The sequence below is a fragment of the Bactrocera latifrons genome, unplaced genomic scaffold (genome assembly GCF_001853355.1).
Source record: "Bactrocera latifrons isolate USDA-ARS-PBARC rearing strain unplaced genomic scaffold, ASM185335v1 scaffold_123, whole genome shotgun sequence".
NCBI lineage: Eukaryota > Metazoa > Arthropoda > Insecta > Diptera > Tephritidae > Bactrocera > Bactrocera latifrons.
Window position 1 is genome coordinate 198,549 of NW_017534664.1, and position 10,504 is coordinate 209,052.

The following is a 10,504-nucleotide window of genomic DNA, read 5'->3' on the forward strand; positions in this document are numbered from 1 at the left end:
TATCACTTTTTAATGATGCCGATTTACTTTTGCATGAAAATTCACTTTAAAATTATTGAAATTATTTTTTCCAATTTTTTTATAATATATTTTTTTTCATAATTACTTTATTTTAATACTAAACATTTTATTTTAATCCATTTTCCGTTTTGTAGCGTCTATTATTTCTGATAACAACATATGTTCGCGTGTGATAGCACGTCGTGTATGCGAGCGCAGATCGCGTTAGCTATTGCTGAAACTCTCGACACAACAGTCGCATGCAACTGCTGCTGCTTCACGCTGCTGAAACAAAGTCAGCTAGCAATCGATCTGTCGGTCACATGCCGTTCTCCAGTCCACACGCCACAACGCCACAACAACAACACAATGCACACGTACATAATGCATATAAATACAAAATTCTACCTATGTACATATGTATGAATATGTGTCTGTATCTATGTGTATATGTCTCTCTGGATGTGTGTGTTTGGCTACCCGCATACATATTGGTATTCTATTAGTAGACAGACAGCAGTGTATTCCCATTCGGTGTACTATTTATGCCTCCCACAGCGTCACCACCCCACCGCTGTTGGCGATGCTGTGGCTGGAACTATCACTGCTATCGTTACAATTGCCGGTGGCCTGTTGCCAGAGTTCAATTGGTGTGTTTTTCTGCTGCTCTGTTGTTTTTTGGTTTTGTAATTTTGCTGTTGTTGTTAATTTCACTGCACTGTGCACTGCGGTAAAATGTTGCTAATGCTATTTATTGTATGTTTAATATCTACTATATGTACATATGTATGTGTGTGCTATCTTTATGTTGCTGCGGTTATTTTTATTATGCTCATTGCTACCRTTGTTGTTGTTGCTGCTGCTGTTGTTGCCACAATTGTGGTGTTCACCATCGCGTTACTTGTGGTTTACGAACTCTTTCAACAAACAGTTTTTCATTCGGTTCGTACATTCTATGCCCCTAGTGCTTGATTTTATATGTGATCATTTGGTCTGTCTGTTTATCTGTATGTATGTATGTGCAATATGTTTGTTTGTCAGTCTGTTGTCTGCCTTGTTGTATGGTTATTTGTCTGCTCGCTTATTTAAAAGTTTTATGTTTGTTTGTTTTATGTTGGTTTTACGAGCGTTTACTGCCTCACTCCATTCGCGGTTCATTGAAATTGTGTCGTCGCGATGACGTTATTTGTGAAATACTCGTAAGAACTTCAAGCTCTGGAAAGTCTTAGCAGATTTCATTGTTGCAGATAGTTGATAATTGTTGTTTGTAATTTTGTTTTATTTAACTTTCTACGCGAAGCGATATTTTTTTCAAGATTGCCTTATATAACGTGCTGCTTGAGACATTCTTTCGAAATTTTATTTTGGTTTTAAAACAAGATTTAACGAATTCTGAGAATATCATAACTATAATACCAGCTTCAAGTATTTCGCAATATTACTTTTTTCCGCCTACCGAGTATACGTACGAAGAAGTGAAGTGTCTTTCGAAATTTCGTAAGCTATCACTACGGACTCTATTTGTTTACTCGAGTCTTTGAGTAGGATTCACTATAATTTAATTTTATAATATAAACATTTCATTTCATTGATTCGCCGAAGGCTTGAAATTTTTCAAACTCAGTCAGGAAAAACTGAGAAGCTGAGAAGAAAGTGTCCAGAAGATTCCAACTTATCATCTCCGTATTGGTTTTGTCAGCATGCAAGCGACGAGACGTAAAGCGTTAGCCTATTGGATAATGCTAAAACCTATCTAAGAGCAAGTGGTCTAGACGACTTCTTGCGCTTCACTCTGGGTCAGAAGGATATCGCCGTTGCACAAGAAAAGAAAACAGCGGAGTACCATCTCATAAAATTTGGGTAAAGTTGCCCACTATGCCAAGTTAATCACCTTTGCATTTTCCAACGATTTTGTTGTGAGATAAAACCCACTTTGAATAATCTTAAACTCCGACAGCAAACTCCTTCCAGTATTGTCCCTCTGTAATCGGGGTGAATGCATACCTCTCTGAAAGAAGCTGCATTTATATACTATATATAATATTATATTTATTTATACCAAAATTTAACTTCTGGTGCTCCTACTTTTCCCTTTAAGCTTTCATTCATACGTTAAAAAGCTCACTGCATTTCTTCTCGAGTGTTTCCTATTTAGGCTATGCCCCAACTACTTCACCTGCCCACAAATTGAAGGGTAAGGACAACTAGCAGCATGACATCTTTATCGCCTTTGCGAGGCTCTTCCTCTTCCCTAGATTAGTTTTGTCGAAAGCGATCAAAAGTAGTTTTACTTAACGTCCAGTAACAAGTCTTATTTTTTAAATACATCAAGTTGGTACGATCCTTAACGAGCATACGTCTAAATCCTGAGGATTCATGACTTCCGCAAGAACTCTATGCGAGAGAAGAGCCTGGGTTTAAGGGGTCAGTAGGGTAATCTTGCCTGTTTTTTGACATTTTTTTTCATAGAAATCTTCATTCTACAATAGAACTTTTTTCACATATCATCAGGTATATCGTGGAGTGTATAAACAATTTTTTTCGGAATTTTTTGATGACCTCTTTCGGAGAAATGGCTGGGTGAATGAGATGCGTTTTTTTTTTACTAGCGGACACGATTTCTCATGGAATCATCTGAAACAAAAAAACCCAATTTATTCTTAAAAAGTACGTGAAGGGTTAACGTCCCTACTATAATCAAAAAAAATTTTGGTAAATAAAAAAGTTTTTTTTTACATAAATTTTGTCATAACATTGTCAATAAATTATAAAAAATTATGAATCTAGTATGGACTCTAGTCAGGCACAAAACATTTATAAAAAAAAACTTAAACAAATCGTTTGAGTAGTTCGACAGGAATCATATCCGCAAGTTTAAAACAGTGTGTTTTGAGAAAAACGCGTTTAAAGTCTGAGGTGTGCACTCCGAGCGCTCCAGACGTCGAGCGTTATTATTATTTTTGGTCCGTTTTCGAAACCTTCCAATGGTAAAGTGGGTTTCTACATTAATTCTAAGGGTACAAGAGAAAGAGAAACAAATTTAAAAAAGATTACCCTAATGACCCCTTAATAAATAATGCGACTAACTGTAATTACGATTGGTGTTTTCTTAATATGGAGTTATTATATCTTCATAGAAACTTTTACATAACCAAATATTAAGGAACACGCTCCGATATTATTTATTATTTGGATTGGAGTATAAACGTCTGGCGTACTTCCTTACTTATTATTTATTGACTTTGAAACTAAAAGCTCTATTCCAGATAAATATTTAGAAATTTTAAGAAATCAACTCACAAAAACTGGAATTAGATTTACTCCATCATATTTTTATACACACATACATATGAACATTTGTGAATCATGTACATAATATGATTCATGACTGACATATTAGTCAGACCATTGTCATTAGATCACAAAATTGTTTACTGTTATTATTTAGTCTGAATGAGAGTGAAATTGCATTTCATGTCGAAAAGGTTGAAAGTGGAAGACAAAACAATTAATTATGGGACAATCATTTAAAAGTACATTTAACGAGCAACGAGTATAACAGTTCATATATACAGATGTAAATGGGTCGCATGCTGAGATGGGCGTTGTTTCGTTAATTGTCCAGTTTATTAAATTTTATTGTAAAAATCTGCACGAAATCGCTTTATAACAATGGCTAATAATATAAACGACCCGGAATGGAGTGAACAGCGTGACATCGATTAGATCACACAGTGCTCGTGCTAATATTTAAAACTGACGTTGAAGTAGTTTAGTAATAAAAGTGTTTTTTATTTATGTTTATTTTTGTTTGGATTCGTAAAAAATTTATTTTCAGATTTAGATTTTTAGTAGCTAATTAAAATTTGTAATTAGCAAGTAAAGTTTGTTTCAGATAATTTATATAAGTGCAAATATACATACAATACATACTTGATTCCAGAATGCATTATTATAAAGCTGGTACTAAAAGCTTTCATAAAGTTTGAATAAAATCCCACCTACCTAGTACACATATATACGAGGCAAGTGAAGTGACTTTCGAAATTTTGTAGACCATCACTACGAATTCTATTTTTTTACATTATACCATAAGTATAATACCAAGTAAGCTGAAAAGCATGTGTCGAGCCTTGGAGAGAGCGTCACTATAATTAAGACCATATAAAAGCTTTCGGAAGCTTTCTTAAAGTTTGGTAATTAAACTTTGAATTTCAACATCTAAAATTCGTCTGACTTATGACTCTTTCCCGATATTTCATCTTTTACTTATAAACAGGGTTTGTGTAGTCCGTACAATAACGGTACCTACAACATCAACATATTGTGAAAGAACTTGGAAGCAAGTCTGTTGTTGTTTGCTTTTAAACATTTTTCAGTTCAAAATAAACTTTTGTAGATTGATGCCGAAGGTTAGTCTCACGGGAGTTGTTGTTGAACTGAGCCTACTAAGCTCACGCGAAGTCTAGAAGGCCAGCCTGAGAACGCAAGAGAACAGTCCCAGTTCTAAAGGCGAAATTACTACTGTTGCTTCTTGAATTGCATTGTACCACATTATTCTTTCTTCAAAAACATCGCCAAAATGAGAAAAAAAAACCGAAGACTCTATATCACTCTTAACGCCGATAAAGTGAGCTTCACAAACTACATGAAGCTAAATGATGTACTGAGTTGTCATACAATGGCTTCAAACTTCCCTCATGAGCTATGAAAAAATAGTAGGTATTTAAACGTTTCTGCTATCTTTCTGATGCTAACACGACGACTGTGTTTTTTTTTTTCGATGTAATCGTGAGGCTAACTGGTATGAAGCAAGTTAAAAAAGGTTGTACTTAGGAAAATAGTTATCGTTTCGGTTTGCGCGCGCAGTTTAAATAGAACAGTCCGGGTCAAATGTGAACAGAAGAGAAAGTATAGTAATGATTATAATTTTCAAGACTTCCTATATACTTTTATGTATATATGTAGATATGTATATTTGTCATTTTAATTTGTTCCGAATTCCATTAATGACACCTTTATTTACGTATGTATGCATCCGCATTGAATCATTTTCTAAAATGTTAACATTTCTGGGAATAATTTTCCAGCTATGCTTCATAGTCACATATTTGCCATATCCGCAAAACTACCTAATTTGAAAAAAAGTAAAAAAAAAAAATATGAAAACGAAATAAAAATCGTCAACAGCGCCATTTGATCGGCTTCATGCGCCAAGTTAATTAATGTAATTTTATTTCTTATTAAAGCTGAGCTCATTGCCACCGTTCAATAAGCGTTCAAGAAAATTGCTGTGCCATGAAAGCAATTCATGTACTTGTATTGTGGCAGCAATGAGGGGGAATACATGTATGTGCACATCGCCAACTTGTAGTTGATACATGAGTCATGTTGAATGCCACCAGCTAACTAATCAAGCGGCGCAGCAAGCACTTGCAAGGCGGCATTTTTGCTTTTTTTCCTGCAAACGTTGAAAACTCGACTTGCTGCCAACAAATGAAGTATTGAACACTGTGAGTGCGAAAGAGTATACTTATAGCAAATTTTATTTTATGTAGAAAAAAGCCAATGGTCACCCAGTAATACATATCTACAGGCATACCGACATGCACATGTTAAGCGCATATCCGCAAGATGTTTGGATGAAACCATAATTAAGGCGATATTTCATATGGATGCGATGTGGATGGCTGTTTGGTGCGTCGCCACCAAACCATGTGTGTCATTCTGTAGTGTAGTGTAGAGTATGGTGCCATAAACGGTGAATAGAGTGCGTAGAAATTGTGGTTCATAATTTATTAAAGTACAAATGTATGTATTGCTATGAACATCGCTGCCCTTTAAGGTTAAATTTTTATAGAGGAATAGTTGAACTAACAATTGTTTAAGTAGGCTTAATTTAAATTAATTTTTTTTCAGTGGAAAATATTTTGCGTGTACATTAAAGAAATGAAAAGGTCTATAAAGACCATTTGATAATTTATACGTTCTAAAGATGAGTGCCATGTTAAAGGAAATAAGATGTTTATAATAAATTGATGTTAGTAGTCGGCTGATTGTCAAAAATAAGAGTGTGAATCATTGACCTGCTGACGACATCCTTACCCCAATGGGCTCAAAAGCATAACGGATCAAATCAATGCCTTGATCAGCACCCTGAATATACCAGTCACTTTCAGTACCAATTGGCAGTGTGGAATGGACACACTAACTACCTTGGTAGGGTTCGAGACCTATACAAAACCTCTGTCAACTAAGCCCTCTGCAGTTCAGCTTATATTTTGCACACCATTCACACAGAATTCCAGTTAAACGCCTTCGCCGCCTAAACAACTCACGCGAAAACGACCCTATCTGTTCGGCATTCTGACTAGTGGAAATCACATCGCTAACATCTAAACGTCCATCAGTCCAGCTAATCCCCATGCCACCTAGCTCCTTAATGTCCGAGTATATCGAGCGTTCTGCAATTCCATACACCCATTCCGACAATAAAAAACCAACCTTTCAGTTACCTGCCTCTGACACAAAATGCATTCAGAGGCGCTTGCCCCGTAAGCAGAAAGTCTGGGTTACCCTCAACAAAACCAACCTCCCGAATGTACTCATAAGTAACTCGGCCGTTAGGACTATTTTTTTTTGCTGCCTACACCTGACCCTATCATCTGTAAGCCTCCTGTTTCCCTAGATATCCCTCCCTCTCCACATCATCATCATAAACCTGAATGAAACAGCACGCTGTATGACAATCAGTTAAAGAGGGAGGTATGCTGACCCTGTTCACCTGGACACACGGTGAACGAACCGGCGAAAATCTACCCTTAAGCAGTAGCATCACCGTTTTTTCATGGATATATCCACCCTCACACCTAAACCCCAACTCTAAGAGATCTCTAAGAGATATAGAAGGTCGTCCGCATACGCAAAACACTTACAGAGTGGCTCGAGCTGACTTCAAGCAGAGAGTCCATCACGAACCACCTCAATCCACCACTCTACACTCCCATTCATATCAACTAGAGAGGCCTTTCTGTCCGAAAAGTAACTCCGCCACTCGATCCCAGCTTTGGCAGTCAAACGCCTTCTTGAAGTCAACAAGTATGCCAAGGGCATTTTTGTTGACATTCTTCCAAACGTCCAATCTTTCTTGAATCCAAATTGCCTATCCGACCACATTTTCTTATGTACGGCCATAATTGCTCTGAGGCTCAAATAATAATCGTAAAGTATAGAAATCTGAGTAGAACCAAAATAAACTTTACTTCGGCTGCTAGAATACCATTCATCGGTGCATTTTTTATAGCAAATATATGTTTAAAAAAACTAGAAAAAGAAACCGGCCAAAGACTTGCCTTGGATATTGTAGCATTTGCTTCGAAAATATTCCATGCTGAAATTCGTGAAAATATCGTGTCCAATAAACAAGTCATCATTTTCAACGATCAGTTTGTTTGACAGCTATATGCTATAGTGGTCCGATCTGAACAATATGTTAGGAAATTGAAGTGTTGCCTTCGACAATAAGTTATGCCAAATTTCATGAATATGTATTGTAAAATAAAACAAAAGCTGGCCATTTATACTTACTTATACCTACTGTATAGGGTCTGCGTCGTCTATTTCTAAGTATTATAAACTTAGGAGACAATTTAATCTACTACTATATGTTCAGGGTACAAAATTTGTATGTATTTTCGAGTTTCCATGTCTATATACAAGCATACTTAAACATAAATATAGCGATTAATACATACTTATATATAACACGAAAATCACATTTGCCTTGCATAAAAAATATTAATTCCAAGATTTTGCATATCACGCGTTGAAAAGCGGTCAATCGTAAAATGAAGTCGCATCTTTCGTCTGATCAATGGCATATGTTGTATATACTACATGCAAAAAACGAGTGTGATTTCACTTTTAACTGTAACTGCTAATATACATATGGTGCATGTGTATGTATGTAAATCGCTAACAGAGTTCAAGTAGTTACTAAAGCGTGTTATTAAAGAAAAATGTTTCACCAAGGGAAAGTATTTCGCCATAATTCGCAACAATTTGTTCATATTTTCAGTTACGTACTGGCATATTGTTTATTTAGCCATTTAATTGGCAAAGGTGTTTTCCCATGTTTTCACATGATACATCAGAAAAAATTGGTATGAAAGTTTTACTCTTAGGCAGCTGAACTATGAACTGTGTAGTTTTGCTTCCAATTTTCACTATCGAGTGGCATAATGCTAATCAAACACTATTGAGATGAATATGGTATATGTCAGCTTCGAAATTCTACGCAGAATAACTTTTTCCTCTACTTCAGACTTTGCCTACTCAGTACAGTCCTCTTTCGACGAACAAAAACCAAACTCTATGAGACACTCCTTATTCCCGTCATGCCACTCGTATATGGTGCAGAGGCATGGACGATGACAATGTCTGATGAGTCGACGTTACGAGTTATCGGGAGAAATATTTTGCCCAATCGAAGAGCTGTACGAAATATACGACGTCATTGACATAGTTCAGCGAATTAAGAGACAGCGGCTACGCTTGCTGCGTCATGTCGCCCGATTGAATGAAAACACTTCGGTTCTGAGAGTACCCACTGGGGGAAGCAGAGAAAAACTTCCAGCTGGAAAGACCAGCTGGAGAAGGACCTGGCTACATTTGGAATCTCCAATTGGCGCCAAACAATGAAAAGGAGGAACGGCTAGCGCGCAGTTGTAAATTCGACTATAACCCCGTAAGCGATGTGTACGCCAATAAAGAAGAAGAAGCACGTGAAGGAATTAGACAGAGTTTAAAATTACGACCTCGTCCATTTCAGGGTGCCAAAAAAAAAAAAATTATTTAGTAAAAGTTGGATTTCTCAAACTTGTTTCTCACAAAAACTTATCGTTCTTAAGTTTTTGAGATTTTTTTAATTTTTACGATTGCAGCAAATTACCAAAAATTCTTAATTACATAAATAGCAAAACAAAACAATTTATATGCCTGCAAATTTTACTATTGTGTGCTTAATTCCATTTTGAATGCAACACCCTAAATGTATAATCGGAATTATTTTTTAATGAACTATGCGGACTCACATCTGCGCTGAGCCGTTCATTGCTGGAATATTAAGTTTGATGACGTTTTTCAGCGGCTTTTGTTTTGTCACAACAACGTCAAAAATATTACTCATGCCAAAATAAATATGTAAATATGTTTATGTATATATATAAACATCTAGTATACGACATATATGTATGAAAATACACGTACGAAGTGGCATTTGAGAGGAGAAATTGAAAATGAAGAATTGTAAGATTTTGTATAATTTACAAAGCAAAAAAGCAAATGAGTAGTAGATTAACGAGAATATACAAATGAATGAAATCGGTACGAAATTATTTGCTATTATTTGCTTTGGAGGAAAAAAAAAACAAAAAAAAAAAATGAAATAAAAAGAAAAAATTTTAACAAAACTTACAAAAATAAGCAAAAAGGCTTAAAATATATATATGGGGAAAAATAAAATAAATAACATAAGAAGTGGGCAAATAAAGAAACCACATTGCACAGTCATAAATATTTGCCGGCATATTTAATATGTCGAAATGCTTTTAATTATATACACATATGTATGTATATATTTATTTAAACAAGTGCATTCTTATCACTGCTAAAAACGTTTGGGGAATTCAAAAGCTTTTTTAGATATTGGAGTCCAATATTTTGTCCGTGAAAGCTGTAACTTGAGTAAAAATAAAAATATCTGAATGAAACTTGATATGTGCGTTTCTAGGATCGTTAAGAAGATCGAGTACGTAGACGCCCACAAAATGTAATTTATGAAAACTAATCACAAAACAACTATACTCGACACCCTGATCACTTTGGTATATGTAACCATATATCTGACAATATATACCGTTATTAGCAACTTTATTGCGAGAGTATAAAAATGATGCCCTCTGAATTATATGGAAATATCTGAGAGATTTACCGATATTTTCGGGGGAAAATTAGGTTAGGTTAGGTTAGGCACTGAGTTCTTCGTGTTCGATATCAGGGACCTTGAAAATTTATAGCCCGATCACGACAATTTTTCCCCAAGGGATACCTCAGCTCAAATACCGTATTTGTGTAAAGTTTCATTCCGCTATCATCATTGGTTCCTAATGTATATATTATACAGAGGAGGCATCAGATGGAATTCAAAATAGCGTTATATTTGGAAGAAGGCGTGGTTGTGAACCGATTTCACCCATATTTCGTACATGTCATTAGGGTGTTAAGAAAATATTGTATACCGAATTTCATTGAAATCGGTCGAGTAGTTCCTGAGATGTGCTTTTTGGATAAGTGGGCGTCGCCACGCCCATTTTCAATTTAAAAAAAAAGCCCGGGTGTAGTTTTCCCCTGCCATTTCTTCCGTAAAATTTAGTGTTTCTGACGTTTTTTGTTAGTCGGTTAACGCACTTTTAGTGATTTTCAACATAACCTTTGTATGGGAGGT

General features: G+C 35.7%; 1 protein-coding gene across 2 annotated transcripts in view; it reads right to left on the reverse strand.

Annotated features, from left to right (window-relative positions):
* LOC108978508 overlaps nt 1-10,504 on the reverse strand; it is a 26,909-nt gene that overhangs the window by 12,960 nt on the left and 3,445 nt on the right. The gene's annotated exons all lie outside the window — the stretch shown is intronic.